Raw genomic sequence first — 27,437 nt, forward strand, 5'->3', positions numbered from 1 at the left:
TCACAAATAACTAACATCTTTAACAAAAAAAAAAAAAAAAGAAGAAGAAGAAGACACCAAAGCTGAGCTTCATGGTCACTCTTTCAGCCCAGCTAAGTAGATCAGGATGTTCATAGCCTCAGAGGAACAAAAGGCTAACAGCAGTTAGCATGGTCTTTTAAAACCTAGAACATATCCAAGTTCTTTATAATACATATTTCATAAATGAATATAATACATATTTCATTGTCAGGTCCTAGACATCAGACTTAAATATCGTAGTGCTATGCTTTAATAGTGGATCTAGAATCGAGAACCTATTCACAAATCTATTTAAAGAGACAGAATTTTGTATTTGGAGTCCAAAGTCTTTTTTTAGTATCAGTAAACTGTTGCGTACTCTGTGGCAGTATTTCTCAAACTAAAATCTATGGATATGGTATTAAAGGTCTTCATATTCTGGATGATGGCTTAAAAAAATGTGTTTTAATTTTTATAATTTTTAAAAAAAGAATATAAAGGTAATCTGCATCTTTTAGACGATCCCCATGCAACTGCATATTGCCACAAGCTTTTTATGCAGTAGTTTGTATGCACAAGTGGGTTTATGTCAATTGTCATCAGGGAAAGCTGTGTGCCTGAAAGGTCTTGGGGTTCAAATAAGCAGAGTGGTGGGAGGGCCCAGTATCATCTTTGTGCCAACCTGTATCCATTTATTGGGAATATGGTCATAAGAAATAAATTTTCTATTACTAACCCTTGCAACAATTACATCAGATACCTATTTAATGAAGACAGTTAGGTTAACTTTATCAAGTGGTGAGGCTTTACAGAGTCGCCCAGGATTGTAGCTTTTATATGCTATCCCAAGACTACTCACTGGCAGAGTTTTACTCAAGATGAGGCTTGATTAGCCTAACTTCCAATTACAGACTTCAAGGTACTAACATTCTTTTAATAACATACTTATGTAAACAGTCATTTGTTGAGTCTTATCAGAATCCAAATACAGAAACAGATGAACCACACAAGTAGACCTGGGGTAACATCTTTCTGCTGTGAGCCCCCAAATCAACAGCTATTTTAGCAAAGTGGCGTCACCCATCCCATTAAATCCATGCGGATGTGCCTTTAATTGTAATGTTCATTTGAACTCTACTGCTTTCATAGTCCTATTTATATGTAATATGTAAATTTGTTTTGGTTTTATATAGTCTAAGAGTTAAAAGCATAAAATACTATATTGTAGTTTCAAGTCTGCGCATATTAAGTAACATAATGAACAATTTAAGTAAAATAAGTAATTTGAGTGATATAATAATTGCAGTCAACACTGGAGTTCACAGGGATTTTACTTTCTTCCACAAGGTGGGACAAATCCCTCAGCTTGAGGAACTCTGCTTTATGGCACATTAGTCTCATCTAGGATTTAAGAGAAAAGGAAGCATATTACCATGGTTCTCTGTTGGCAGCTTAAATTTTATTTCTTTATTTCAAAGTCAGTTGCTCTGTGTCCTTGCTTCGGCTTTATTCCCCAACTTCAAAGCTCAAAGTAGCAGGCCATCTAGAGATGGCCAGAAATGATAGGACACAATCAGGAAAAGGAACCCCTTTTGTAACAGTCACTATACTGAATTTTAATTGCTTTCATTTTTATCTCAACTGTCCATTTCTACAGGGACAGGGCAGCGTCAAAGCCTGTCACAACTGGGAGGCTTTTTAATTGTTTGCCAATGAAGGAATGAACCATTCCAGGTGATTTTCTCAACTCCTCTTACTCCAGTCTAGTTCCAAAAAATGCGTCAGAACAAAATGTCTTAATACAGTTATTTTAACTCTATAAGAAATACTCTACAAGAAGTTTATTTCATGTTGACTGACCACACAGTCACAATCGATAAGTATCAATATCCTTGGAGACTAACCTCTGTAGGAGGCTCTCCAAATGATCAACAATCCTAAGAGGACATGAACAGTATATTCAAATTTTCCAAAGAAAATAAACATGAACAACTTAACCTCCTTTCCATAACAATCGTTAACTATGAAGTAATGAACACATCAGCCCAGAACAAGGATCCAAAAGCCAATAGCGAATTAAAATAAGCTATATATTAAAAGGCAGTATTCAAAATGTTGTAAAAATATTTTTTTCATTTAGTGGTTCACAAAAATGAAAAGACTCCTTACCTCCCACCCAAATATATTTTAAGAAAACAGATTAAAAAAAAAAAAAAACCTTTCTGGGTGGTATTGACCTAGAAGCCAGCAAACATTCCTAGCTTCATTCTTAAGAACTGATGAAATACATCTGCAAAAATAAACAGCTTGAAAAAGCTGAGCTTGCCAAAAAAAAAAAAAAAAAGTGTTTTTGTCATTTCCTCAATACTTTTCTTTCATAAAGGAGAAATCAAAGGAAAAGCTAATAAACTTTATATTAGGAATTGCCTCGGTGAACATATATGCCCTCCACATACACACAATAAAGTGTGAGAACACAATCTGATAAATGGCTAATCCTGTAAAATTTGATTTATGACACAGAATATTGCTCAGTACTATAGGCAAGTAACAGTTTTTCTCCTTATTTTTTCTATAACCAGGACCTATGCTAAGCCCTGGGGGAAAAAAAAAAAATCCCTTTCCTTCCGAAGTCTAAACCTACATTCTTAGCAGGCTGTCTAATGAGTTAAGTCAATCACTAAGCCACGATTTTAGTTTGTGCTTCTGCAGCAAAGAGGTTTTGGAGCTAAGAAAATTATTTCGGTTGTATCCTGCTATTCTGTACAAAAATTAATTTCCTGCCCAACCCTAGGGGTCACATGATACCAAGTTAATGGAAAGTCATGTGGAGATCAAGCTCCAACAATTAAAAAGACACACACACACGCACAAAGCTTCCATTCACCATTCTAAGAAAGAGTAAATTGCAATCATCTTAGGGAAAAAATATAGTTGAAGATTGTCACATAAGTTGAAAATAAGAAGTCTAAGATTAAGGACAGTATATTATTAACAGCAGGATCAGAACTGAAGGGGCCAAAAGAGGGAGGGAGAAGAAGGGAAGAGGAGAGAGGGAGAACCACTTTAGGACTGTAAAGAAAAAGGTAAATACATTTTTTTTTTTTTAACTTGGAGACAAAAATTAAATTAGAGGGTGGAGTGCAACCTCCAACTGGATCATGTGAGGTCAAAGGAAAAGCAAGCTCCACATCTCCTTGAGCTGGAAGCATACACAAACCACATGAGGGATGTAACCCAGAAGATACGTTTTACGGATCTGTGTGAGGTCCTGGAACATTCTGTGTTATAACAATTTTGGGATTTCAGAAATTCCACAGGATAGCCAGTTGATTAGCCTTCTCTCTTTAATCTACCTTTTGGCCAGTATTCTAATTATGTGCTCAAGATTGCCCAATATTGAATTCACACAAAGAGCTTGAAAGCTAAGTTTCAAAGAACAAACTAGAACAATACTATTATAGGAGACTAACCCCTCCCTCCCAAAAAGGGAAAAAAATCCAAAATAATAAGAAGTATGGTTTATGATTTATATGTTTCATGGTCCCCACTCAACTTTGGAGTACTAAGGTACAAATTGATATCTTTATTACTGCAGAGTTGTGCCAAATACTGAATCCAAACTACCAAAAAACCTAGCTACCATTATCTTCAATTTAGGTTCATCCCTACATTGATAAAAATGTATGTAAGATGCCAGTGATGATTAATTTTATGTGTCAACTCGGTTAGACTCTACAGTGTGCAGTTGTTTGGTCAAATACCAGTCTAGATGTTGCTGTAAAGGTATTTTAAAGACGTAATTAACACTCATAATCAGTAGATTTTAAGTAAAGCAGATTATTTTCCATAATGTGGGGTGGGCATCATCCAATCAGTTAAAGACCTTCAGGGCAAAAACTGAGGTTTCCAAGAGAAGAAGGAATTCTGTCTCCAGACTGCAACTTGGAAATTCTGCCTGAGTTTCCAGTCTTCAGACTAAGGACTGCAATGTCAATTCTTACCTGAATTTCTATCCTGGCAGCATATTCTACAGATTTTGGACTTGTTAGTTCCCATGACAGTAAATCAATTTCTATATTTATATGTAGTGTGTGTGTGGGTATAATAGTATTCTAGTAATATATATATATATATACATATATATATATGTAATAAAAATGTGTATTTATACATACATACATACTATTGGTTCTGCTTCCCTGGAATTCTGATTAATACAATGCCCAAAACCCTAACCAAAAAATGAGTATTTCATTTATCCTAATATAATTCCAATTTTATAACTAGCGGCAAACATTGGTTATCATCAAATTCTCATGGTTTTCAAATCACTCAAAGAACTTGCGTTAATAGGAAGAGAGCCTAAGAATGTTCCCTCTATGGTTTATAGATTTTATTACACTTATTAAGAGTTTAAAACAGATTGCTCCCCCTACAGGGGAACATTTAGTTTGCATTTCTAAATTATATTTGGAACAATTAACACCAGAAAAAGATTACAAAGAAGATTTGAATAAACCAAAGTGAAATGCGTTGATACACCTGTTTAAGGGAAACAAAGAAGAGACATCAGTACCGGGAAAAATTTATATAATGCTACCAGGCACCTAGCATAAATAAAGGATGTCATCTCTGAAAACTCTAAGAGCCTTGGGTCTGTCAAAACACAAAGGATAAATTATCTTGTTGTCAAAGCACCTTTTAGTATATTAGTTTTGAATCAAACACAATAGAGGTATCACTAATTTTACCTTTAGCAAAGTGGCAGGCAACCTAATTAAGTGAAAACATACCACAGGTTTTGGGTAGAAACATTTTATAAACACCAGAGGACTTGTGGGGGGGACTTTTTAATTGAATAGAAAACAATGCCAGATCATTCTCTGGGAGCAGCTAGCAATGACAGTCAATAACAGATCTAAACTGTGCCTCTAATTCACAGTATCATCCATTACAATTATTTAAGAAAACTATTGGCAAACAAATAAATCACAATGACATCTTGAGCCCAAGTTCCCAAACTTAAAACCCAAATGCCTTCAAGAATAAGGGACTAAACAGAAATGTGGGAAGTGTGGGGTGTAACAGAGGAGTGAGGATGCAGGGCATGCATGCTCCATCAAAAAGTTTATATTAAAATGAAATGGTAACAACTTTATTTCTTCCCAACAAAATGCATCAGCCCCAGGTGGAATTCAACCACAGCTGCCAGTTTGTGATCCTTGAATAAGACAACAGAAGTAAATTAGAATAGTAAATACATGAATTAGTGATAGAGAATACAGCCATAAGTATTCAGAAAATATACTCTAAAAGGGGGTGTCTATTTGCTCATCAGTCAGGATTAGTGAAATCTATTTAACCCTAAAGCAAAGCCTGTATCATAGGAAAAGTACAAAATTAGCTGCATATGAGTATTCCTGACCCAATATGTGAATTACTTTGGTAAATGTGTACCAATTAAAGACACAAGGAAGAGAGTTAAACTCTGGGGAGTAGAAGAGAATTTCAAGAGAAGGGATTTAGGCACGGAATGAATTATTGGAAGAGATTACTAGAAAGGAGATACCTGGTGAGGTAAATCTAAGCCACTGGATAAAAAATATTGAGGAGATGGCTCCCCACCATCTCCTGAGGCCTGTCTGGAGACAGAAGCATCCCAGGCAACAGTGATGTGACTGCTGCCTCATCTGGGAAGAGAAATCAACTCAAACCATCTTAAGAAAGGGGTGGAGGGTAAGTGTCTTGTAGGAGTGGATGGGAAGAGGAGATAGGTAACCAGTATCCTAAGAAGATATGCAAAGGTTTTGTGAGAAACGAAGGATTAAAAAAAAAAAAAAAAAAAAAAGTAGGCCTCCCCTTCAAGAACTGAGCCTTCCTTTTCTTACCAGTGACCTATCTGCTTCTCTCTGGGCATTATCTCTTTGAAGCAAACTGGTTTCCTTTGGTTCTTCAACTTGCCTTTGACCAAAATGGCCTCTCCAGGCCCAGATGCATTCTCAAGTTTCTGAGATCAGCTGCCACATGTCATTGGCAACATCCACCAAAGCCAAGAGACTTCACCCACCACACCCTGTAAGGTGCTTGGGAGAGAACACTCCCCGGACCTAAGAAAGCAAAAAAACTGCATAGACATCTCAGGGAATTAGCAGTTCAAACTAGGAATACCAGAATGAACAGAATAGGCAGCTTCTACCAACACCGAGGGAATGTAAGAAACAATAAAAATGTATTAAGAATGTTCAAGGGGATAGATACACACAGAAAAACTACAAAAATTTCAGGGGGGTGGTGCTAAAGGAAACATGGAATCTAAGGTCAAAATTCCAACAGAGAAAGTAAAATGGCTAGTATTGAAAACCAAACTAATAAACAGGAAGATGAAATAAAGGAACTATCACATGATAAAGCAAAGATTACAAAGAAATGTAAATTACTGGTGAAAATATAAGAGGCATAGAGAACCAACCCAGGATTTCCAGAAAGAGAGAAAAGAACAGAAGCAATGTTCAAATAGGACAACTTTTGTGAGCTGAAGGAAAAACTGAGTTTTCAGATCAAAAAAGTTCACCAAATGCCAAGCAGTTATAATGGGGGCAGGGAGGGTGGGGAGGCACACAATTAACATATTATGGTGAAGTTTTTGAACTCCAAGAATTAAGATCAAGCTTTAGAGACTTTGAGAGAGAATACTCCAAAGAGTATTCTTTGTGATTCTTTGTGAGATACTCACAAAGATAAAATAATCAGACTGCAATGGATCTTTCATATACCATACTGGCCCCTGATAGATGTATATAGACTTCAAAGAAAAAGGGACTGCATTCCAAGAATCCTGCCTCCAGACAATATATAGTATGTAACTTGAATGAGACAAATTTCAGACTTACAAGGATTCAGAAAATGGATCACTCATTTACCCTTTTTTGAAGGAAAAAGAGAATTAAATTACTCCAGGTTCAACATATTAAAAAAATCAATTAGCATAATATCCTATAGTATTAGAAAGATAAACAAACCATGTGATCAATTTAACAGATGCAGGAAAAAAGTTTTGACAAATTCTAGCACCCTGAGACGACTAAAAACCATTCAACAAACTAGGACTAGAAGGCAGCTTCCTCGAGCTAACAAAGGACATCTACGAGAAACCCACAGCTAACATCACACTTAGTGGTGAAAGCTTGAAAGCTGTCCCTTAACAATAAGGTACTTATTACTTACTTATTATTTACTTATTACAATCAACACTTCTGTTCAACATTGTACTAGAGTAGTCTAGCGGGAGCAATTAGTCAAGAAACAAATAAAATTCATCTAGACAGGACAGGAAGAAGTCAAACTCTCTATAACTGCAGATGGCATGATCTTATATATAGAAAATCATAACGAATCCACTAAAAAACTATTAGAATAAATGGATTCAGTAAGGCCATAGGAGGCAAGATCAAATTAAAATCAATTGTGTTTCTATAGACTAGCAGTGAAAAATGTGAAAATGAAATTAAGGAAACAGTTATGTTCACAGTAGAATCAAAAGGAATATAATACATTAGGAATAAATTTAACAAATGAAGTGCAAGACTATGCACCAGAAATTACACAGTACTGTTGAAAGAAATTAAAGACCTAAATAAATGGAAAAACATCTCATGTTCATGGATTGAAAGACTTAATATTGTTAATATGTCAATACTCTTGAAGTTGATCTATAGTTTCAATAAAATTCCAACTTTTTTACATAAATGGACAAACTGATCCTAAAATTCACATTGAATTTCAAGAGCCCATAATAGCCAAAAACAAAACAAAACAAAAACAAAAACCTTGAAAATGAAGACTTAGTTGTAGGGCTCATACTTTCCAACTTCAAAATATAATGTGACTCTACAGGAACAAAGAATGTGTGGTACTGGCATATGGAGACATACAGGCAAATGGAATAGAGTTAGTAATATGCCTCTCTCTATGATCAATTGATTTTCTACAAGGGTACCAAGATTATTCAATCGGGAAAGAGTCATCTAACAAATGATGTTGAAGCAACTGAATACTTACCTGTAAAAGAAAGCAGTTGGATCCCTAACCTTATTCCATGTGTAAAAGTTAACTCAAAATATAAGAGCTGATAATATAAAACTCAGGGTGCCTGGCTGGCTCAGTCAGTGAAGCACGCGACTCTTGATCTTGGGGTCGTGTGAGCCCCATATTGGGGGTGGAGTTTATCAAAAATAATAAAAAATAAGAAGTATTTTTTAAAGATTTTTTTATTTTTAGAGAGAGAAAGCAAGTGTGCGAGAGAGAGCGATTGGGGGAGAGGGAGAGGGAGAGAACCTCAAGCAGACTCCCCACTGAGCCCAACTCAGGGCTCCATCTCAGAATCGTGACACCTGAGCCAAAATCAAGAGTCCTATGCTTAACTGACTGAGCCACCCAGGCACCCCTAAAATATATACCTGAAACTCTAAGAAAAAAAATTGGTGTAAATCTTCCTGACTTTGGAATAAGCAAGTTTTCCTATATGTATCACCAAAAGCACAAGCAACAAAAGAACCACAGATATCATCAAATTAAAAATGTTTGTGGGTGCCTGGGTGGCTCAGTCAGTTAAGCATCTGCCTTCACCTTGGGTCATGGTCTCAGGGTCCTGGGATTGAGGATCGAGTCCTGCATTGGGCTCACTGCTTGGCAGGGAGCCGCCCTCTGCCCTCCCCTCCCCTCCTGCTCTGTCTCAAATAAATAATAAAATCTTAAAAAAAAAAAAAAAAGAAAAAAATTAAAAATTTTTGTGTTTCAAAGGACATTATCAAGAAAATGAAAGGAGGGGTGCCTGGCTGACTCAGTCAGAAGAGTGTGTGACTCTTGATCTCAGGATCATGAGTTTAAGCCACATGTTGGGTATAGAGATTACTTAAAAAAATACAACTTAAAAAAAAAGGGGGGGTGCCTGGGTGGCTCAGTTGGTTGGGCGACTGCCTTGGGCTCAGGTCATAATCCTGGAGTCCCAGGATTGAGTCCCTCATCGGGCTCCCTGCTCAGCAGGGAGTCTGCTTCTCCCTCTGACCCTCCTCCCTCTCATGCTCTCTATCATTCTCTCTCTCTCTCTCAATAAATAAAATCTTAAAAAAAAAAAATGAAAAGAGTCTACAGAAAGGGGGAATATGTTTGCAAATTCTATATCTGATAGGGGTCTAATATCCAGAATATGGTACACAGAAAACTCATACAACTGAATAAAAGGCAACCGAATTTTTTTAAATGGCAAAGGATGTAGATAGACATTTCTTCAAAGTGTATATACAAGGGGCTAATAAACACATGAGAAAATGTTAACATCTTTAGCCATCAGGGAAATGAAAATCAAAACCACAATGAGATACCAGTTCATACCCACTAGGATGTCTGTCATAAAAAAATAAAAGACAAGAATGAGTGCTGGTGAGGACGTGAAGAAATCAGAACTCTCATGCACTGCTTTGTAAAATGGTGCAGCCACTTTAGGAAACAGTTTGGCTGCTCCTCAAAATGTTAAATATACATTTACCAAATGACTTAGCAATTCCAATCCTAGGAATATACTGAAAAGAACTAAAAACTTTTGTCCACACAATACCATGCACATAAATGTTTATAGCATCATTATTCATACCAGCCCAAAGAGGAAACAACCCAAATGTCTACCAACTGATGAATGAATAAATCAAATGTGGTAAAGTCACACAATGGAATATTATTCAGCCATAAAAAGGAATGAAGTACTGATCCATGCTACAACACGAATGAACCTAGAAAGAAGCCAGACACCAAAGGGCACATACTGTATGATACCATTTATAGTAAATGTTCAGAACAGGCAAATCATAGGGGCAGAGCATAGGTTAGCAGTTGCCAGGATTTGAGGCTACAGGGGAAGGGGGAGTGACCACTAACAGGTTCCTTTTTGAAGTGAGGAAAACATTCTGCAATTAGGTGGTCATGATGCTTGCACAATCTTGTGAATATACTAAAAACCAACAAATTGTTTTCTTTAAGTGGCAGAAGAGGAAGTCAGAGATTGAAGCATGAAAAGGATTTCATGCATGGTTGCTGGCTGAGAGATGGGGTGGATCATATGATTCCATTCATATGTGGAATTTAAAAAACAAAACAGGGGCGCCTGGGTGGCTCAGTCAGTTAAGCATCCAACTCTTGATTTTAACTCAGGTCTTGATCTCAGGGTCACGAGTTCAAGCCCTGCATTGGGCTCCGCACTGGGCATGGAGCCTACTTAAATTAAAAATAAATAAGTAAATAACAAAATAAACAAGCAGAGGGGGGAAAAAAGAGACACACACAAACCAAGAAACAGACTCTGGACTATAGAGAACAAACTCATGACTGGGGGGGCAGGGATGGGAATGGGTGAGCAGAAATGATGGGGATTATGCGGTGAACTTGTACTGATGAGCACTGGGTGATATATGGAATTGTTGAAACTGTACTGTACACCTGAAATTAACATAACACTGTACGTTAACTATACTGGAATTAAGATGTTTTTTAAAAAGATGGAGTGGATCATATCGCTCCTAAGAGCTAAAAGTGACCCCCAGAAAATAGCCAGCAAAAATAGGAGGATCCCAGTCCTACAACCACAAGGAACTGGATTCTACCAAAAACCTGAAAGCACTGGAAGTGGATTTTTCCAAAGTGCCTGAAGAGTGACAGGAAGCTGGCTTCCAGCTTTGTGATACCTTGAGCAGAGAACCCAGCAATGCCATGTCAGACATCTGACCTACAAAACTGGGAGCTACTAAATGGATGTTGGTTTTTTTTGTTTTTTTTTTTTTTTAAAGATTTTATTTTATTTATTTGACAGAGACACAGCGAGAGAGGGAACACAAGCAGGGGGGAGTGAGAGAGGGAGAAGCAGGCTTCCCGCCGAGCAGGGAGCCCGATGTGGGGCTCGATCCCAGGACCCTGAGATCGTGACCTGAGCCGAAGGGAGACGCTTAACGACTGAGCCACCCAGGTGCCCCGGATGTTGTTTTAAACCACTAAATTTGGGGCGCCTGGGTAGCTCAGTCATCACCCTTCTGCCTTCGGCTCAGATCACGATCCCAGGGTCCTGAGCTCGAGTCCCATATTGGGCTCCCTGCTCAGCGGGAGCCTGCTTCTCCCTCTCCCTGCAGCTCCCCCTGCTTGTCTGCTTTCTGACACATAAATAAAATCTTAAAAATAAATAAATGAAAAACCACTAAACTTTTAGTAAGCTGTTACATAGTGATAGAAAACAGACTCCTTCAGGGAACAGCGGCCGAGTCTTTGTATTAGTGAAAGGCAGGCAGGTGCCTGCCCCTGGGGGTAACCAATGGGAATTAGGGGAGACATTCCTCAGCCTCTTCCCAACCTAGCAAACAGGGAAGGGAAATAATTCTGAGATGCATTCTTCATGGCTCCTCTGAAGGGTTTCGAGAGGTAGAGTGCCCTGGTGGTAGCCAGATCCCAGCTCAACATCAATTGCTTACTGGCTGTTTTTCCTTCCCTGTTTCACTCCCCTTCTCCGTCACTGCTTCCTGGGACTGCCTCCCAATTCAATCAGTCACACCTAAGCCAGGGTCTCAGGGGAATCGAAGCTAAAATAACCTCCAAAACTCCTTTTTCTCATCTGTAACATGGGGGTGAGAATACGATCTAACGTCATTAATACTTCTAATGCAGTGTTGTTACGAGGATTACATCAGGTAATATATGTAGAGTTCTCATCCTGGTGCCTGGCACACAGTAAAAATTAAATCAACCAATACTACTTTGTTCATAACAAACAGTGACCAAGTAAAATCTACAGTGACACGCTTTTACAGGAAACCAAACAGGCAATGTAAATAAATGTGGGGCTATCTTCTGGCACAGTGGTTCTCAGTGGGGACAATCTTGTCCCCCCAGGGAACACGTGGCAATGTGTGGAGACAATTTTGATTGTCACAACTGGGAGCTGTTACTGGCATCTACTGGATAGAGGCCAGGGATGTCGCACAGGACAGCCCCCTCACAATCAAGAATTATCTGGCCAAAGGGGCGCCTGGGTGGCTCAGTCGGTTAGGTGACTGCCTTCGGCTCAGGTCATGATCTCAGGATCCTGGGATCGAGTCCCGAATTGGGCTCCCTGCTCGGCGGGAAGCCTGCTTCTCCCTCTCCCACTCCCCCTGCTTGTGTTCCCTCTTTCGCTGTCTCTCTCTCTCTGTCAAATAAATAAATAAATAAAATCTTAAAAAAAAAAAAATTATCTGGCCAAAACGTAAACAGTGCCAAGGTTGAGAAACACTGTCTAGCACAATATCCTGATTACTATAGGAGCCTCACAAATATTTAATGTAATTCATTAAACCTCTAAAAAAATTTTTTGGAATAATCCTATCAGAAGAAGAAAATTAAGTGTTGACAGAATGTCTGTTTATGTTGACCACACAGAAACAAAACCATATGAGACATACCTCCATGGCTCACTTGGTAATAAAGGACAAATCTTAAAAATAAAATGGGTTAAATATCAAAAAGTGGCAGAAGTTTCTAGACACCCATATAATACACATTTAGCCCTTCTTCCTTAGTAACAGAACCCCAATTTTAATTGATATGCCAATGTGCCCAGCTCAAAGAATTTATTTACCATCCCTTCTTGTGACTAATACAGCACAAATCACTGAATGGGGCTCCTGAGAAAATGCTTTTAAGCCAGGAAGCATGCCCTCTCGCCTTTGCCCCTTCTTCCTTCTTGCTGCCTGGGCTGTGGATGTTATAGCTGAGCTGTGGGGGCCATCTTGCAACTCTGAGGAGCCCTCGAGGATGGAGTCTGTGATCCTTCTGACCAAGAAACTGCCAAGTGAGTCTTGAATTGCATGTCTCTGGACTTTTCTTACCCAAGAAAAGAAAACCAAACCTCTGTTTTGTTTCAGCCAGTATTAATTACTTGGGTTTTCTGTGACATGCAGCTAAACCTACAGGTTTTTTCATCTCCAATTACTGATGTCCTCTTGGAGCATTGACCAAATGCCATTATACAGTGTTCCCAAAGAAAATGCCAGTGGGGTGAAAAATGATCAGTCTTGAGGTTTTATATATCATGCCTATTTAAAGCTCTGGTTTTTAACCTATTTTTTTTTTTAGAGAGAGAGAGTGAATGCAAACCGGGGGCAGGGGGGAGGGAAGAGGAAGAGGAAGAATCTTTAGCAGGGTCACGCCCAACAGCACTGAGCTGAGGCAGGGCTCGGTCTCATGACCCCGAGATCATGACCTGAGCTGAAATCAAGAGTCCCACACCTAACTGACTGAGCCACCCAAACGCCCCTCTTTTTGAACATAGTACAAATAAAAGCAAAACAAAGAAATATTTTATTCTGTTATTTTATTTTATTTTATTTGAGGGGGTGCAGAAGAAGAGGGAGAGAGAGAATCTTAAGCAGGCTCCATGCCCAGCATGGAGCCCCATGTGGGGCCTGATCTCACAACCCTGAGATCCAGACCTGGGCAGAAATCAAAAGTCGGTTGCTTAACCAACTGAGCCACCGAGACACCACTTACTCTGTAATTTTAAAGCAAACTTTAACTGAATTGCAAATGGGAATGTTTCTATTTTCTGCAAATTCAAAATACCAACTATTTTCTAATCTATGACTATTTATCACTTGCAGATAGACAACGATAACAACGCAATTATAAAACACATAAATTGCTGCCATTGTTCCAACAGAATGTGCTATTTGTGTAATAATAGTTGTCGATCATTCCAGGCTACATTCCAGCCTATATTATAGGCTAAAAAATATGAGGTTAATTTTTATGGTAGTATAAGTTCACATAATTATTATTAAATGAAAAATTGGCCTCTTGAGCAAAACCAGAACACACCTTCCAGGAAACAAACAGAAAACAAAGTTTCATTTATTAGATATATTTTATCTAGCACTTTCCCAAGCAAGAGTAGCTGGCCACCCTATATTAATATATATGTTTACATGCTCATTCAGATATTGTGCTAGTATTCTTTTTAATCTTTGCCAATTTGGTGGTGGGAAAAAGCTCTCTAAATTGAAATTCCGTAACTACTAGGGATATTAAACCTTTTGCATGTATTTGCTGATCAATAATTTCCTTTTTGTGAACTACCTGGCCATTTTTTTCCCCCTTTGGATTTTTTTCAGGCAATGTTTTGTTCAAATATTTGTATTTGTGAGTTTTTTATACTCACAACATACATCATTTAGCTATATTTTAACAATTTATCTTTTGCCCATAAATTTTGTTTATGGTGTGTCCCTTGGCATATAAATTTCTAAACACTTCAAGTCTACCCTATATATCCTTTACATTTTGTCTTTCAGTTTATAAGGCCCTCACTAACTCCAATGTAGATATTTCATATCTATATATTCTTCTAGTTCTTCAATGGTTTAATCTTTTACATTCAACTCTTAATCCAGATAGGAGGAAGGAAGCTAATATTCTTCTAATAGTTACCCATGGTCTCAGCATTGTCTATTAAATAATCCATTTTCATCATATAGGAAGTGCATGCATTAGGGTCTGTTTCTGAACTTCCTATTCTCTTTCACTGATCTAATGTATTTGGATTAGTATTGCACTGCTAAGATTACTGTAGGATTTTAAATTTTTCATTCCTCCCCATAAGTTTGAAAAGCATTTTCTCATTAAAAAAACATCCATGGGAGATAATGATGACTACATTAGTTAAGATGCTCTGGGATGCAAAACCCTGAAAGCCCAATTCAAAGACGTTACAACAATAAAGGAATTGATTGGTGTTCATAACTATGAATCCAAAAGCAGATCAAATTTCAGCGTTGCTTGAAACAATGGCCCCTCCATGTCATTAATAACCCATGTGTTTCCATCTCTCAGCCTCCAGGTCTCCTACCCTAATGGGATCAAGTTCATCTTACAGCTATGTTTCCTCGTGGAGGTAGGATGGCTGCCAGAAGCAACCTGGACAAATGCATCCTCACTGACAGCCAGCTGAAGACCAGGAGCCACCAGCAATTGCTTGCTGTGCTCCATTAGCCTGAAATGTGTCACCAACCCGTTCTCTCTCTTTTTTATCAATCACAACTAAGAAAAACAGGATTAAAATTATTGGCACCCATAAACCTGTCATGGAATGGGTATTGAGACAGTCACAACTTCCACTATGATGAGAATTGTTTAAATGCATTAATTTTAAATGCATTGGTATCTTTATAATTTTGAGACTTTTTACCCAAAGACACAGCACCTCTCCCCATTTATTCAAATTTTCTGCTTTTCTAACATATTTTAGTAAAGGCTTGTGGTTTTCTTCATATACATACTATACATGTGTCTACTTCCTAAGTCTACCTAATTCCAGATAACTTTTATTTAAGGTTCTATTATGAATGGGATCTTATTTCATTATATTTTCTACATAGTTGTATGAAAGTTTGCTGGTTTACGTGACTGCCAACTCCTAGAGAGTACTACCCTTCGACATAAGTAAGAGGGCTCCTGCCCTGGCCTCACTCTCTACAGGCACCCCACAAAAAAAGGACACTAATAAGTACATTTATTAAACAATGCATGAGTTCCTCTGTTACTCAGGAAGTGACACTTAGAGGTGACAAATGCAACCTGTAATGCTGAACAGCCACTCTTGTGACTAACACTATTCAGCCCCCTGGAAAATTTCTCCACACTTCTTGCCCTGTATTCTCAAAATTAAAAAGCAACTTTTTCTGAATATTCTCCAACTGTGACTTTTGAGACAGACCCTGCTCCTAATTAAGAATAGTGTTATTTTCACAAATAATGCAATATATGTTAAGAAAGAAAAAAAGAAGAAGAAGAATGTAGCAGGAGGGGAAGAATGAAGGGGGGGAAATCGGAGGGGGAGAAGAACCATGAGAGACGATGGACTCTGAAAAACAAACTGAGGGTTCTAGAGGGGAGGGGGGTGGGAGGATGGGTTAGCCTGGTGATGGGTATTGAAGAGGGCACGTTCTGCATGGAGCACTGGGTGTTATGCACAAACAATGAATCATGGAACACTATATCTAAAACTAATGATGTAATGTATGGGGATTAACATAACAATAAAAAAAATTAAAAAAAAAAGAATAGTGTTATTTTCATGAAAATATAAAATTAAATTTTCAAAAGAAAGTTAAATCTTCATTATTTAAATGACTTAATTTTTAGATAATCCTAAATATTTTAGGGAATAAATAACATTTTTAGAAAATATATTAGAGGGGGTGCCTGGGTGCCTCAATTGGTTAAGCATCAAACTTCAGCTCAGGTCATGATCTCAGTGTCCTGGGACAGAGCCCCACATGGGGCTCCGAGCAGGGAGACTGATTCTCCCTCCCCCCAACTTGTGCTCTCTGTCTCTCTCTCTCAAATAACTTAAGAAGTATATATTAGAACATTTAATCTTCCAAATTCTTGCAATTGCCTTAATTTACATTTTTGATTCAATTAGGTACATTTTTAATACAATTACATTTTTAAATATTTTAGATTACTGTAGGTAGAACAAAAATTATTGATAATAATAGTAGTGATTTTGCTAAAATGTAAGCAAGGAAAATATATTTTGTAGAATTATGACTCGTGTTATTTTATATTAGTACTCATCCTAAAATTCTGACTCCTGATCAGCACACCCAGGTTTGCATGATAATTATTTAATGCAATCATTTTTATATTTTGCCAACTTACTGTCATATAGACAGCACCGTTCCACAATTTTGATTTGCATTTTTAATTCTGTTGTACTAGAAGGTTTATCAAGGTAGGGAGGTAAAACATTTTATTTCATAGCTTAATTCAAAATTCAACATAGGAACATATGGTTTGTGGGCCTCCATTTGTCCTCTCACCCAAACCCTGCAACGATTAGGGGAGGACCTGGTCTGAAGTTGTAATGTGGGGCTAGTCACGGCTGGATGCAGGGATCAAATGATGGTGCTAGGGTAGGATGGCTGCTGACAATCCCGGCATCTCCTGACCATGCAGTCCTAGTAGAAGGTGGGCTCTTTCAGCATTTTTTTTTTTTTAAAGATTTTATTTATTTGACAGAGAGAGACACAGTGAGAGAGGGAACACAAGCAGAGGGAGTGGGAGAGGGAGAAGCAGGCTTCCCGCGGAGCAGGGAGCCTGATGTGGGGCTCAATCCCAGGACCCTGGGATCATGACCTGAGCCGAAGGCAGACGCTTAACGACTGAGCCACCCAGGCACCCCATCTTTCAGCATTTCTGATTAGTCCTGCTTGGGGCATATGGTTCCCCCGCCCAGACATATCATGGTACCCAGGGAATGTGGTGTCAGGACAAGCCCAGCATCTCAAACCCTTCCCTGTATCTGGGACTGGGCAGGGTCACATGGAGTGGATCAGGGGTGATTCTCTAAAGAAAAAATGCTGGCAGTTAACAAAATTAAAATTACACTGAAATCTAAGGTAGGTACTTAATTTTGCAAATTCATTTTTTATCTTCCCTATTTATATATATATGTGTGTGTGTATATATATATGTTTTTTGTTTTTTTTTTTTTTTGAGAGAAACAGAGCATGAGCACAAGCTGGGGTAGGGGCAGAGACAAAGAAGCAGACTCCCCCGCTGAGCAGGGAGCCCTATATGGGGCTTGATCCCAGGACCCCAAGATCATGACCTGGGCCAAAAGCAGATGCTTAATGAACTGAGCCACCCAGGTGCCCCTGTATCTTCCCTCTTAATGAACTTTTACTAATTCCAGTAATTTTTCTATTGGTTCTTGTGGATTTTCTAGGTAAGCAATGATATAAAAGGCAAATAGTGGAAGATGGCAGAGGAGTAGGAGACCTAAATTTCGTCTGGTCCCAGGAATTCAGCTGGATAGGGATCAAACCATTCTGAACACCTACAAACTCAACAGGAGATCAAAGAAAAGAATAGTAGCAACCCTCTGAACAAAAAAGCAACCACTATCTGGAAGGCAGGACGTGAGCGCGGAGAAGTGAATCCGAGGTGATATTCAGGAAGATAGACGGCGGGGGAGGGGGCCTCTGTCAGCGGCTACCGGCAAGTGATAGAGCCGCGGAGCACAAAATCGGAACTTTTAGAAGTCAGCTCCACTGAGGGACGTCGCTCCAGTGGCTAAGCGGGGGGTGGAACCCTCGCAGGACGGTGTGGTCTCAGGACCCTTGGGGTCACAGAAAGACCGGGGGTGCCTGAGTGCGGCAGAGCTCCCAGGTATCGGAGCAGGGAAACCGGCTGCAGGGACGGAGCTGAGGAGCGGGCTCTCAGCTCGGGGTTGTCATAAACCATGATCCGTGGCACAGTCGGGCCACTGCTCCTCCAGCAGGGACCCAACAAGCGGCAGATCTGGGGAGACTCCCCTTCTTCCCCCGGGAGGAGCAGCGCGGGAGCGCACCGCAGGGATCTGCTGGGTTTGGAGACTCCACACGGGGTCGTGCACCAGAGATAGAAACGCTCGGTCACAGGCCGGGTGAGCACGGAGTGCGGCCCGAGACCGGGGAGATGGGAGTGATTGACTGCGTTTCTCTGGGGGCGCACTGAGGAGCGGGGCCCCGAGTTCTCGGCTCCGCCGGGCGGAGATTGGGAGGCTGCCATTTTCACTCTCGGCCTCCAAAGCTGTACGGAAAGCTTGCAGGGAACAAAAGCTCCCGAGAGCAAACCCGAGCAGATTACTTAGCCCGACTGGCAAGGGCGGGGCAATTCCGCCTCCGGCAAAGACATTTGGGAACCACAGCAACAGGCCCCTCCCCCAGAAGATCAGTGAGAACAGCCAGCCAAGACCAAGTTTACCCATCAATGAGAACGGCAGAACTCCAGCACTAGAGGAATACTGCACATAGAATCCATGGCTTTTTTACCATGATTCTTTAGTCTTTCAAAGTTAATTTTTTAAAATTTTTCTTTTTCCCTTTTTCAACCAATATCTTATCCCTTTTTTAAAAATCTTTTTTATTTTTCATTTTTAGAGTCATATTCTATCCCTTCACAGTAGTTAACCTTATTTTTGGTATATATATATATAAGTTGTTCTCCCTTTAAAATTTTGGGATACACTTTCTTCTAACAGACCAAAATATACCCTAAATCTCTAGTGTACGGCTTTGTTCTAGTCTCCTGCCTGATCACATTCTCTCCCCCACTTTTTTAAGATTTTATTTATTTATTTGATAGAGACACAGCGAGAGAGGTAACACAATCAGGGGGAGTGGGAGAGAGAGATGCAGGCTTCCTGCTGAGCGGGGAGCCCGATGTGGGGCTCGATCCCAGGACCCTGGGACCATGACCCGAGCCGAAGGCAGACGCTTAACGACTGAGCCACCCAGGCGCCCCTCCCCCCCCTTTTTTTTAAATCCTCTTCTTTCTTCTTTCAACCAACTTCTTAGCTTATCAGTTCCTTTTATAAAATCTTTTATAATTTTCATCTTTACAGTCATATTCCATCCCTTCATCATATTTACCCTTATTTTTGTACATATATAAGTTTTTCTTTCTTTAAAATTTTGGGAGGCACTTTCTTCTAACAGACCAAAATACGCTCAAAACCTAGTGTGAGGCACTAATCTATGCACCAGCCTGATCATATTTGATCATATTCCTTTTTTTTTTTTTAATCTTTTTCTTTTTCTTCTTTCTTTCCCTTTCTTTAGGTCTCCAGTTTCAGGTCTCTTCTGATTTGTTTAGTGTATATTTTTCTGGGGTCGTTGTTACCCTGTTAGCATTTTGTTCTCTCATTCATCTATTCTCCTCTGGACAAAATGACAAGACAGAAAAATTCACCTCCAAAAAAAAAAAAAAAGAACAAGAGGCAGTACTGACTGCCAGGGACCTAATCAATACGGATATTAGTAAGATGTCAAAACTAGACTTCAGAATGACGATTATAAAGATACTAGCTGGGCTTGAAAAAACCATGGAAGATATTAGAGAAATGCTTTCTGGAGAAATAAAAGAACTAAAATCTAACCAAGTCGAAATCAAAAAGGCTATTAATGAGGTGCAATTAAAAATGGAGGCTCTAACTGCTACGATATAAGAGGAAGAGAGAATTAGTGATATAGAAGACCAAATGATGGACAATAAAGCAGCTGAGAAAAAGAGAGATAAACAACTACTGGATCACGAGGGCAGAATTCGAGAGATAAGTGATACCATAAGATGAAACAATATTAGAATAATTGGGATCCCAGAAGAAGAAGGAGAGAGAGGGGCAGAAGGTATATTGGAGCAAATTATAGCAGAGAACTTCCCTAATTTGGGGAAGGAAACAGGCATCAAAATCCAGGAGGCACAGAGAACCCCCCTCAAAAATCAATAAAAATAGGTCAACACCCCGACATCTAATAGTAAAACTTATGAGTCTCAGAGACAAAGAGAAAATCCTGAAAGCAGCTCGGGAGAAGAGATATGTAACCTACAATGGTAGAAATGTTAGATTGCCAACAGACCTATCCACAGAGACCTGGCAGGCCAGAAAGGACTGGCATGATATATTCAGAGTACTAAATGAGAAAAATATGCAGCCAAGAATTCAATGACAGCCTAGCTGGATATAGTAAATAGAAGGAGAGATAAAAACTTCCAGGACAAACAAAAACTAAAGGAATTTGCAAACACGAAACCAGTCCTACAAGAAATATTGAAAGGGGTCCTCTAAGCAAAGAGAGAGCCTAAAAGTAACAGACCAGAAAGGAACACAGACAATATACAGTAACAGTCACCTTACAGGCAACACAATGGCACTAAATTCATATCTTTCAATAGTTATCCTGAATGTAAATGGGCTAAATGCCCCAATCAAAAGACACAGGCTACCAGATTGGATAAAAAAACAAGATCCATTGATATGCTGTCTGCAAGAGACTCATTTTAGACCCAACGACACCTCCAGATTGAAAGTGAGGGGGTGGAAAACCATTTACCATGCTAATGGACACCAAAAGAAAGCTGGGGTGGCAATCCTTATATCAGACAAATTAGTTTTTAAACCAAAGACTATAATAAGAGATGAGGAAGGACACTATATCCTACTTAAAGGGTCTACCGAACAAGAAGATCTAACAATTGTAAATATCTATGCCCCTAACATGGGAGCAGCCAATTATATAAGCCAATTAATAACAAAAGCAAAGAAACACATTGACAACAATACAATAATAGTGGGGAACTTTAACACCCCCCCTCACTGAAATGGACAGATCATCTAAGCAAAAGATCAACAAGGAAATAAAGACTTTAAATGACACACTGGATCAAACGGACTTCACATATATTCAGAACATTCCATTCCCAAAGCAATGGAATACACATTCTTCTCTAGTGCCCATGGAACATTCTCCAGAATAGATCACATCCTAGGTCACAAATCAGGTCTCAACCGGTACCAAAAGATTGGGATCATTCCCTGCATATTTTCAGACCACAATGCTTTGAAACTAGAACTCAATCACAAGAGGAAAGTTGGAAAGAACTCAACATGGAGGCTAAAGAGCATCCTACTAAAGAATGAATGGGTCAACCAGGAAATTAAAGAAGAATTGAAAAAAATTCATGGAAACAAATGAAAATGAAAACACAACTGTTCAAAATCTTTGGGATGCAGCAAAGGCGGTCCTAAGAGGAAAGTATATAGCAATACAAGTCTTTCTCAAGAAACAAGAAATGTCTCAAATACACAACCTAACCCTACACCTAAAGGAGTTGGAGAAAGAACAGCAAATAAAGCCTAAGCCCAGCAGGAGAAGAGAAATAATAAAGATCAGAGCAGAAATCAATGAAATAGAAACCAAAAGAGCAGTAGAACAGATCAACAAAACTAGGAGCTGGTTCTTTGAAAGAATTAACAAGATTGATAAACCCCTGGCCAGACTTATCAAAAAGAAAAGAGAAATGACCCAAATCAACAAAATCATGAATGAAAGAGGAGAGATCACAACCAACACCAAAGAAATACAAACAATTATAAGAACATATTATGAGCAACTCTATGCCAGCAAATTAGATAATCTGGAAGAAATGCATGCATTCCTAGAGATGTATCAACTACCAACACTGAGCCAGGAAGAAATAGAAAACCTGAACAGACCTATAACCACTAAGGAAATTGAAGCAGTCCTCAAAAATCTCCCAACAAACAAGAGCCCAGGGCCAGATGGCTTCCCAGGGGAATTCTACCAAACATTTCAAGAAGAATTAATACCTATTCTTCTGAAACTGTTCCAAAAAATAGAAATGGAAGCAAAACTTCCAAACTCGTTTTATGAGGCCACCATTACCTTGATCCCCAAACCAGACAAAGACCCCATCAAAAAGGAGAATTACAGACCAATATCCTTGATGAACATGGATGCAAAAATTCTCACCAAAATACTAGCCAATAGGATCCAATGGTCCATTAAAAGGATTATTCACCACAACCAAGTGGGATTTATCCCTGGGCTGCAAGGTTGGTTCAACATCCGCAAATCAATCAATGTGATACAATACATTAATCAAAGAAAGAACGAGAACCATACGATCCTCTCAATAGATGCAGAAAAAGCCTTTGACAAAGTACAGCAACCTTTCTTGATCAAAACTCTTCAGAGTATAGGGATAGAGGGTACATACCTCAAGATCATAAAAGCCATCTATGAAAAACCCACAGTGAATATCATTTTCAATGGGGAAAAACTCAGAGCTTTCCCCCTAAGGTCAGGAACATGGCAGGGGTGTCCACTATCACCACTGCTATTCAACGTAGTACTAGAAGTCCTAGCCACAGCAATCAGACAACAAAAAGAAATCAAAGGCATCCAAATCGGCAAAGAAGAAGTCAAACTGTCACTCTTTGCAGATGATATGATACTTCATGTGGAAAACCCAAAAGACGCTACCCCAAAACTGCTAGAACTCATACAGGAATTCAGTCAAGTGGCAGGATATAAAATCAATGCACAGAAATCAGTGGCATTCCTACACACCAACAACAAGACAGAAGAAAGAGAAATTAAGGCGTCAATCCTATTTACAATTGCACCCAAAACCACAAGATACCTAGGAATAAATCTAACCAAAGAGGCAAAGGATCTGTACTCAGAAAACTATAAAATACTCATGAAAGAAATAGAGGAAGACACAAAGAAATGGAAAAACATTCCATGCTCATGGATTGGAAGAACAAATATTGTGAAGATGTCAATGCTACCTAGAGCAATCTACACGTTTAATGCAATCCCTATCAAAATACCATCCACTTTTTTCAAAGAAATGGAACAAATAATCCTAAAATTTGTATGGAACCAGAAAAGACCCTGAATAGCCAGAGGAATGTTGAAAAAGAAAAGCAAAGCTGGTGGCATCACAATTCCGGGCTTCAAGCTCTATTACAAAGCTGTCATCATCAAGACAGTATGGTACTGGCACAAAAACAGACACATAGATCAACGGAACAGAATAGAGAGCCCAGAAATGGACCCTCAACTCTATGGTCAACTAATCTTTGACAAAGCAGGAAAGAATGTCTAATGGAAAAAAGACAGTCTCTTCAACAAATGGTGTTGGGAAAATTGGACAGCCACATGCAGAAGAATGAAACTGGACCATTTCCTTACACCACACACAAAAATAGACTCAAAATGGTTGAAAGACCTAAATGTGAGACAGGAGGCCATCAAAATCCTAAAGGAGAACACAGGCAGCAACCTCTTCGACCTCAGCTGCAGCAACTTCTTCCTAGAAACATCGCCAAAGGCAAGGGAAGCAAGGGCAAAAATGAACTATTGGGACTTCATCAAGATAAAAAGCTTTTGCACAGCAAAAGAAACAGTCCACAAAACCAAAAGACAACCGATAGAATGGGAGAAGATATTTGCAAATGACATATCAGATAAAGGGCTAGTACCCAAAATCTATAAAGAACTTATTAAACTCAACACCCAAAGAACAATCCAATCAAGAAATGGGCAGAAGACATGAACAGACATTTTTCCAAAGAAGACATCCAAATGGCCAACAGACACATGAAAAAGTGCTCAACATCGCTCAGCATCAGGGAAATCCAAATCAAAACCTCAACGAGATACCACCTCACACCAGTCAGAATGGCTAAAATTAACAAGTCAGGAAACAACAGATGTTGGGGGGGATGTGGAGAAGGGAGAACCCTCCTACACTGTTGGTGGGAATGCAAGCTGGTGCAATGACTCTGGAAAACAGTATGGAGGTTCTTTAAAAAGGTGAAAATAGAGCTACCCTACGACCCAGCAATTGCACTACTGGGTATTTACCCCAAAGATACAAATGTAGGGATCCGAAGGGGTACGTGCAGCCCGATGTTTATAGCAGCAATGTTCACAATAGCCAAACTGTGGAAAGAGCCAAGATGTCCATCAACAGATGAATGGATAAAGAAGAAGTGGTATATATATATACAATGGAATATTATGCAGCCATCAAAAGGAATGAGATCTTGCCATTTGCAACGATGTGGATGGAACTGGAGGGTATTATGCTGAGCGAAATAAGTCAATCAGAGAAAGACTTGTATCATATGATCTCATGGATATGAGGAATTCTTAATCTCAGGAAACAAACTGAGGGTTGCTGGAGTGGTGGCGGGTGGGAGGGATGGGGTGGCTGGGTGATGGACATTGGGGAGGGTATGTGCTATGGTGAGTGCTGTGAATTGTGTAAGACTGTAGAATCACAGAGCTGTATCTCTGAAACAAATAATACATTGTATGTTAAAAAAAAAAAAAAAAGAGAAGATAGTAGGAAGGGAAAAATGAAGGGGGGAAATCGGAGGGAGAGATGAACCATGAGAGACTATGGACTCCAAGAAACAAACTGAGGTTTCTAGAGGGGAGGGGAGTGGGAGGATGGGTTAGCCTGGTGATGGGTATTAAAGAGGGCACGTACTGAATGGAGCACTGGGTGTTATACACAAACAATGAATCATGGAAACTACGTCAGAAACTAATGATGTAATGTATGGTGATTAACATAACATAATAAAAAAAAAAAGGCAAATAGTGATAATACTATCTCCTGCTTCACAAGTTTGGTATATCTTTTGTTTTTATTATATTACCTTAAACTCTCAAATCAGGATTCAGTGGTGGTGAGAGCAGATATCCCTATCTTGTTCATACCTTAAATTGGATTTGCCTTTGGTATTTTGCCAATATCATTTTGATGTTAGCTTAATATATTCTTTGTCCTTTCCATATGAAGTCCTTCCAAAACTAGATGGCCAGTACTCCCTGGCAAGTTCCGGGGAATCTGGGTCTGTACCAGTGTGGACACCACTATATATAAATGATAATCCAAAACAAACAAAAATACACACAACACCCCACCAACTCTCAATTGGATAAATTGCTCAAGATTCAGAGTCATTGCCAGTTGTAGGACTTCACATGACTGCACCCCATTTCTTTTCCTTGAAGCCCGACGCAATCCAGAAGTAAGGCTGTCCGGGCAGCACATGGTGGTCATAGATGTTATCTTCTATTTTTCTGTTTCCTTTGTTCTTTTTAGTGGAGGAACAGAAGTTTATGATTGGCACATAAATAAGCATTTTGTAAGAGAGGACTCATCAGATTTTAAGATTTATAGCCCATGTTTTATACAGTTTTTGTACATGTTTATTTCATTTCACAGCCACAACAAAATTTGAACATGAAATTTGCCTACCGGTGCGGTGAAGCATTGTCACTACTAGTCAGGAGAACCAGTGATCAGAAACAGCTTTGTCAGTCACAAATAAGGTCATCAGATGACCTCTGACAAGGCAGGGGTGGTGTCTATTTCATTTGTGATAATGTATCACCATGGACAGGTGCACAGTAAGTGCCCAGTAAATACTTGATGTATTAAATTGATTCAAAGATGTACAGAAGAGTTTTCTGAAGTCAGATCATTGGAAAATGGATATTATAGAATTCAGATTATATATAATTTTAAGAGTTTTTTTAAAGATTTTTTTCTATTTATTTGACAGAGAGAGACACAGTGAGAGAGGGAACACAAGCACGGGGAGTGGGAGAGGGAGAAGCAGGCTTCCCGCTGAGCAGGGAGCCCCATGCAGGGCTCAATCCTAGGACCCTGGGATCATGACCTGAGCCGAAGGCAGACGCTTAATGACTGAGCCACCCAGGTGCCCCAATTTTAAGAGTTTTAACAAGGAAATTAATATTTATTTGTGGCCTTCCTGACAGAAAATAATGCTCACAGTGTCAGGAATTTTCTCTAATTCTTTAACTACTGTAGACATCATTATCTTCAGGCTGTCAAGGTGTTCTGAGAGGTTGAAGAATTCGCCACAGGTCCCGAAGCCAGGTCCCCATTCGACTCCCTCATTCCATTCTAGGGTGCTAACTTCTGTGACAAAATGAGTTTGGCCTTACCCCTGACCATCCAACCTAAAGTGCCCTACCTCATTTACTCTCCGTCATCCTATATATCTCCTTCTCGTCATTTTTCACGATTATCTTATTTGTGTACTTATTCATTATCCAATTCCCTTGAGAGATGTCAGGGTATGCAAGTAGATAATTTATCCAGCTTGTTCACAGCCATAGCCTTGTGCCTACAACATGGTAGGTGCTCAATGAATATTTTTTGAATGCACTGAATGAATGAGTGAATGAAGGAAAGGACTCAAGTGATTTTTTTAAAACTAGGGGAAAATTAACCTAAGTAAAGAGAATGTATACAGGGTGAGCTAGTAAGGTGGAGAAATAACAGCCCAGAATTTAAGAGCACATGGTTCCTTTGTCTCCTACTCCTTGATTAAAATTCTACTCTCACTGTTTTCAAATGTGGCACTATTCCTACACAAGCTACATGATCATCAAACTATATTCTCTTTCAAATCTTTTCCACTAAATGTTTTTTATTTTTTTCTAGAATTATGAGCACACAAGGAACATAAAAAGGTCACGTAATCCATTATCCAAACAAAGGCTGGCCCAGAACACAGAAAAAAAAAAATCTCAGATTCAAGTAAAAGTGTTATTTCCACCAATCAGTTCAACCTTTCTAAGGGCCCAGAATTAAAGAACTTGAAGTTGTGGGTCTGGGCCTCAGCCTTGCTTTATTCTATAGAGGACAGAGTACACCCAGCCAACTATCTTGAAAATACACTTCTTTGTCATTATAAACACTACATAAAACAAACCAGATGGATTAGAGCAAATCTCTTGTCACTATTCAATGAACAACTCAAGCTTTATGCTTTGTTCGTAACAGAGTAAACATTTAAAAATGTGTTTATTGGGAGTTTTTCATGGTACCATAAATGCTTTGATGTATCATGATAAACATCAGTATAACACTGTATATGCACTTCAACAATAGAGAACTAGCTCGAAAAACACTTGAAGTCTATGTGACAGAATTTCACATGGCCAATAAAAATCCTATTT

General features: G+C 39.1%; 1 protein-coding gene and 1 long non-coding RNA gene across 5 annotated transcripts in view; one reads left to right on the forward strand and one right to left on the reverse strand.

Moving 5' to 3' along the window:
* Positions 1-18,028, forward strand: part of LOC144379233 (uncharacterized) — a 122,416-nt gene extending 104,388 nt beyond the window's left edge. Inside the window, exons 2-4 of one of the 2 annotated variants that reach the window (XR_013441828.1) lie at positions 12,677-12,865; positions 14,902-14,962; positions 17,804-18,028. This is a non-coding gene — a long non-coding RNA (uncharacterized LOC144379233). Of the gene's footprint in view, positions 1-12,676; positions 12,866-14,901; positions 15,949-17,803 lie in introns of those variants that run through there. The other variant, XR_013441827.1, reaches the window with a different exon arrangement.
* The window catches only part of ACYP2 (acylphosphatase 2), a 160,047-nt gene that overhangs the window by 85,153 nt on the left and 47,457 nt on the right, over positions 1-27,437 (reverse strand). The gene's annotated exons all lie outside the window — the stretch shown is intronic.

The sequence above is a fragment of the Halichoerus grypus genome, chromosome 10 (assembly GCF_964656455.1).
Source record: "Halichoerus grypus chromosome 10, mHalGry1.hap1.1, whole genome shotgun sequence".
NCBI lineage: Eukaryota > Metazoa > Chordata > Mammalia > Carnivora > Phocidae > Halichoerus > Halichoerus grypus.